Source organism: Haemaphysalis longicornis, unplaced genomic scaffold, assembly GCF_048455015.1.
Source record: "Haemaphysalis longicornis isolate Haplotype H1 unplaced genomic scaffold, Haemaphysalis longicornis Haplotype H1 scaffold_13, whole genome shotgun sequence".
Lineage (NCBI taxonomy): Eukaryota > Metazoa > Arthropoda > Arachnida > Ixodida > Ixodidae > Haemaphysalis > Haemaphysalis longicornis.
In genome coordinates, this window is record NW_027526233.1 from 97,559,335 (window position 1) to 97,565,833 (window position 6,499).

A 6,499-nucleotide genomic window follows, 5' to 3' on the forward strand; every position below is an offset into this window, starting at 1 on the left:
AGTTGCTATAGCAGCACCGAGCAAGCTTTAGAATGAAGCTGCGCAGGAGACAGCGATACACCGTCAATATAAGAGCGGGGGTTCATGTAAATGTTGTTTTACGGCGCTGACCGTCTAACGGGGTATGGCCGTTGAAGACTGAATTTGTGTAGCCCAGCTGCCCAGACATGCGTGTCAATTTTCCCTGCACGGCCTATTGTAAAAGAAAAGGTTACGGATGCCGTGTCATGCCTGCGTGCTTTGGGGCGACAGAATATTATTACGACAGGTGTTTCTCGCACTGTTCACTTTATTTCAGGTTGAATCGGTAAGTGCAGTCGAGCTTGCGCGCGGTGATTGGATCTCGAGGTGCGTATAGCGCCCGGAATACTAATATTTTGTTTGTGGGCTGACCTTGGCGGTGCATCTGTATTGGTCCTCAGACCGAGCATTTCGAGCAATGTCCCAGCCCATGTTTCCACTTCACTGCCGCCCTGTCTGGCGAAGTTGAGATTATGCGCAGCCAGCCCAGCGCACAGCTTTGTCATGAGAAGGTAGTAGAAAGACGGCGTTTAGTTGTGAATGATGTAATACTTGCCAGCTGTTATTCTTGTGGCCAGAGTCACAGCAGGTGAGCTGTAGGGTGTAGTATTTGCCTCACTTTATTGGAGCCGCGCTATTTCACGAGCCTCCTTTTCGCTTCACTCCTTTTTATGAATGAAACACTTTTTTAAAACCTGCGAGAAAGTGCCGGCCATCTAAATGGCGCTGTAATACCCTTCAGGATAGCCCTGCTGTAGCGGCGCGTTGGGCTTTCTGCAGAGAAAACTGGAGGCAGTGGTTGCGTTTTTGCTGAGGTGTTTAATTTTTTCGATTTACTGTCCAGCCAGCAGGTGCATTATTTGTGTAAAGCCGAATCAAGATCTCACTCGCCAGACAATTTCTTCAGCACGTGCGATTCTCAGATTTTGCGGTTTCGCATGCCTGTTACTCGTTGTGCAGAGTTGCCTACTAACGAGTCTACAACTAATTATCATCAGCTCATACGCATTCTTGTCACTCTTGTCCTGTTCAGCCACATTATTTTTCGTGCGCGGCTCCACGAGAAGTTTCTCGACAACAAAAAACGAATGATTGCGAGGAAACCCTGCTATACTCACCCGCTCAACTATCGTCGCCAAATAATCATCGTCTATAAGCACAACGTCCTCATAATTGTGGACGGAGTGTTTATGCGGCTGTGTGTTGCCCATATACTGAGAGATTCCTTGCTCGCGTTTCGAAAAGCGGATAAATCTTTTGCTCCCCACGATTCCCTTTGATCTTAAGAAAGCTCCGTTGAATTTTTCTTCCAGGTGACTTCGCCCGCCCCTCCAAGTCCGAAAACAACAACGACAACCACAGCCACCATGACACCGCCCCCCCCTCCAAGTACGAAAACAACAACAACAACCACAACCACCACGACACCGCCCGCCCCTCCAAGTCCGGAAACCACAACGACAACCACGACCACCACGACAACGCTTCTGAGTAAGCTTGCATTTCAATACTTCCCTGTGTATTTTATTCGTGCAAACGCATTCGGGGTTACACTTGCACCACCTTAAGTACTGTGCACTCTTCACAAACCCATGAATAAGTATTCGTGATGTGGCGTGATGATAGCTCTTTGACTCGAGCGTTTTGAACGAAGCTGCAATATATAAAGTAATAGTTATTAAGGACAATACGACGAGCAGGTATTGGGTATATTTCATTATTAAAAATATAACTTCATGTTTTCAAAATTCAACCCTAAATACTATATTTCCCATTGTTGTAATACTGCGCATAAATATGACAGCATCGGTAAAAATGCGAACATCTTTTACGTAATGTCGTGATGGTGCCCTGGCAAATGAAGAAAAAGCAGTATTAGTATAACATGAGTGCCAGAACTCCACACTGCATAAGCGAAATACTGGCATAGGGCTTAAAAATAAAACATCTGTGCTCCTCCTCGTAGTTCACTGTCGGGGAATCGGGCGTATACGTGTAATTTTTGACTCAAGAGGAAATTACCATAACATAGGGCCAAATATCCTTTTAATGAGAGTGAAAACGTTTGTGGGTTACTACGTATATTTGAGTATTGAGTTCCAGAGTAAACAGCCGGCCTATTTCGCCAGTTGTTGCTAACAGCGGGGTATCGTGGCAGATAATTAAATCGTTGATTAGATGCAGCACATATGGATTGGTGGTTTAAAGCAGAGCTTTGATGTCCTCCCTGACGCCGTTGTACGCCAGTACGTGAGGCGTGAAAGCCAGCTTTCACCACACCTCGAAATTATTCCGCCAATCTTGCCTGATCCATAACTGTTTTTTGTTTTTTTAGGTAATATTCATTTCTTTTTAACAACTGTTTTCCCTCAAATGTGTAACACCAATTTGATCTCTTCGTGCTGCATTACAACACCGTTAGTATATGAAATCTACAGCGAACCTAATTTTCTATTGCTTAAGAAATTGACAATTTTATTTGCCAAAAGTGTGAGGGCCTACTACTAATAAAATACGCTGATGATTACGATACGTCTTCATGAAAATTGGGGCACAGCTTGAACGGCAGTCTTCTCGGTGACGGCACATAGCTACTGCTGGTCATAAGCAATCGCGTCATACGCGAATGCATGACGGCGCGCGTTATTCTGGCGTTATTTCGCAGCGCTAACTGCCTCCGAGCATGTCTCGCTCAGACTCGCTATACCGCCCTTTAGCCCACAGTTTCATGACACATTCCGCCTCGGATTCTCTCCTCACTCTATATCATCCGTCTTCCGTTTTCTCTTCGTTCGCTCGGTTACAAGAAGGTCGACGGCGACGGAAAACTACAAGAGTGGCCGCCGCATATCAAGTCTCGCTCGGCCTCGGCAAACGCCGTCCCACTCAAGCTTTCGGCACATTTTCTTTCTTCACTTTCCTGGTGCTCTATCCCGTCTTTCTCGGTGCCCTCTGCGTTCGCTCGGTTACACCGAGGCCCTTACCCATACACAGAACCCTCCTACGCTCCATCAATACCAACCCGCCCTTCTAGCACTGCCTTCCTTTTCCAATTCCCGAAGGATACCCAGATGCACTCCACCGCCTGCTCCTACCGTGCAACATAAACTCATTCTCCACCACACGCAACTTCCCCTGGCGGGAGTACAACACCACACCAAGCGCTTTTCCTCCCTTTACACTCACTTTAAACGTCGAAGCCGCTGAATAGAAACTGCGCCACACCTGCGTTATAAAACACGAACCCGAATCAGGCCCCCATCAACCACAACCTAATTTGTATACCCACGAGGCAGACAAAGCTTCACTCGCACACACCACACCTTACACCACCACCATAGTTCCTCATTGACAATTGGCCTTTCAAAGTTTTTGCTAGGTCATCATTTCGCCCTTCAGCCACACATTATTTGCCTCCACCTGCTTCCTGAGACCTCCACATGTCCTTCATAGACGACATACACATAGCCTTCAGGAAGACGGAGACGGCACACAGGAGGGCTCAAGCACCAACTCACCGGATTCCTAGATTCCTACACCAGCCACTCAGTGCTTCTATAGCTCCTGCGAACCTGAACGCACAACTCAATTTCCACGACATCACTCTCTATAAAAAGCAGCCACGCACCATTCTTCCTTATCTTCAACCCCCGTTATCTCTATTAGAATACGCACTTCCCAGACAACTCGAACCACTCTCTCGCAACTCGAGCAATCGTCACCAGCATTTCAATGTACCTATTTCCCCTTATGCATGCCCGAATGGCGGGAACTACAAACACGCACCCATCTACACCTGACCGTGCAACGTTGTTCCTCTTCTACCCCGAAGGAATTGCCCACCTACTGCTGGGAATCTGCCCTCGCGCCATCGGATAAGTTGCCTGCGCGCCCCTGGTTTAGGGGGCGAAAGCCCATACAGGCGTTTTTCCGCAACTCCACCGTACATAGCATGCATCAACAGGACTTGCGTTTTTGTTTATCTCCAGTCAAAATGTGACAATTTTCCTTTGACCCTGCCGTGTAACTCTCTCTGCTCTCCGCTTGCACCCCGGACGCCTTTCTTCCTTCTGGCTCTTAGGCTTTGTTGAAGAACCGAGGCAAGGACCACCGAACGTGGGTCAATCTTTAATGGCGGATGGAATTCTACAATCATGGTGATAGCGCTATTTGGAGGCAGCTGCTCATGGGCACGTCTTCTTCGTTTCTGATATTTTCTACATACTCCCGGCCACGTGGTAAATGAAGGAGGATACTGAGCATGACGTGAACTACTGCAGTTTTCAGCTGTCACCAACCGCTCGTATTTTAGCACTTTCCTTCGAGGTCACGTAATAAGTTCAGTGTGGTAGCAGTACATGTCCTATCCGTGTGGGCCACATCGTGGTAGACTATGAAGTTTTCTGCTTCCATCTAGCCTTGAAGCGTCTGTGCCTAATTCGCTCTGAGGAGTCAGACCAGTTCAGACCAGAGTCAGAACAGGGAATCTGGACTATGATGGGTCCGGGCAGTGGTCGCGCAAGCTTTATGTGGCATGTGCGGCGAATCGATTGTCCCGTAAAGGAAGTCACGTACCGGCTGCACCTTTCCATGTCTATAACGATGTCGCGTTTCGGTGGAGACTTGTTTACGGTGCTTGCACATTCTGATCTTAGGGCTGCCTGCGCCGTTTTCTCAGTCTTCGTTTCAACTTTGTGATCTTCAAATCGCCACATTTTGAATTGACAAACACAATCATCTTCAAACCCGACGTTTCGCGTTAGCAACATGTATCTTTTATAAAAGCTCCGGGAATGAGGTTCGCCCGATTTGCCGATTGTTCGGAGGGGTGCTTCGATCGCCTACGGTGATGCTTTTTGGCCTTCATGAAGTTGATTGTTGAGCACGGAACGAGTTTTCGTGCCATGAAAACCATTCAAATCTGACGAGTCTTCAAGTGACTCCGCCGAATTGTCGTAGCTCTGACTCCTCGTCATCCTTATTGGAGTTACTAGAGCCGGTTCATTGTTCAGAGCAGGTACCGTGGAGAAAGCTTTTTTCAATCGGCCGTCTGGACACAGAACAGCAGCAATTGTCTCCTTTTTTTTCTATTATTGCATTCATTCCTCGTTTAGTGGAAGCGGCTCGTTGAGTGGGCTGCGGCTTTTCACGGTAATTCACTAAATCACTCTGCCTGCTTGGAGTGTCATTGCTCTCTACTGCCAAGTCATTCTTGTTGGAGATACCTGTCTGTTTTTCCAGTTCTATTTTTATAATGTGATTGTCGGAATGGGTTTGCAACTCTGGAAACAATTTTTTATTATACATTTGGTTACAGGATAAAATCTTCGAATTTGTATGCCATTTCACATTCTTTGGTTATATGATCCAAATAAACACGGTCTTCAATATGGCTTTGAAGCTTCTTTAAACAATCGTGTGCTTAGAGTAGGCTTGTCTTCAATAAAATGAGCGCCCAGATTGATGGTTACTCGGCGCTCATCTCAGTTCTGATGTCTTCAATCAGTGTGGTTACATTATTGCTGACGACGCTTCGTCTGGGGCAAAGGGCTTCCAAGTACAATATGGACGTCGTAATGAATACGTGGTCATTGAGAAGGATTGTGTTCCGAAGAAGGTCGAAGCCATTGTCGTTGACTCACCGATTTTCGCTAGGAGTCCGCCAAGAATCGGTAAAAGTCGTTGAGTGCGTGGTTTCCGATACACGTTTTGGTGCGTCCTGACTTCCTAGGGTTTTCTTCGTGGACGCTTGCGGTCAATACTCAGGAGCAGGGGTGCAGTGCCATCGCAGCCGTGTCACTCACGTCATCGTTGATGGCGGTCCGCGCACTTCGTTTTTCAGCTCTGTAGATCTTCGCATACTGATCACGGCACCTTTTTGTAATGTAAAAATAATGTATCTTGACAGCTGCCTCCTGCTATTACCATCATTGTAGAGTGGCAATCGCCATTAAAAAGAATCACCCACGACCGGTGGTCCCCCACGTCAGTTTATTCAACAGGCCTATGCAAGAGAGGTTTGTTGACGCCCGTGAACTCTCCCGCCTCCTTAGTGCATCCTGTCATTTTTTAACACGGCTGATTTTACAGAGCGTCCTCACACTTTGCCGTTTTTCGCCAATGCGCCCTGCATGCGATCTACCTGAATGCTCTATTTCGATATTTTTATTGCCTTTTTACATGTGAAAAAAAACGTGCCCCCTTCTCTGAGTTGACAAAAGCGCATCCGTCTGGCTTAAGCTGACGCTGGTGCTTTAGTATTCTTTCAGTTTCAAAAGTTCTTCAAAAGTGCACATCCACTCTGGTTCAGTATCTCCCACTATGTACATTTATACTGACTGATGTATTGACTCCTTCAAATAGTCCGGTATTCTTCTTACATGAATATCGCTGCGTCGTACGGCCCTTCAGTTGCGCCATATGCTGTGTATTTCTAACAGCGTGTGGGTGTGAAACGGAATACCATTCTCAATTTGCA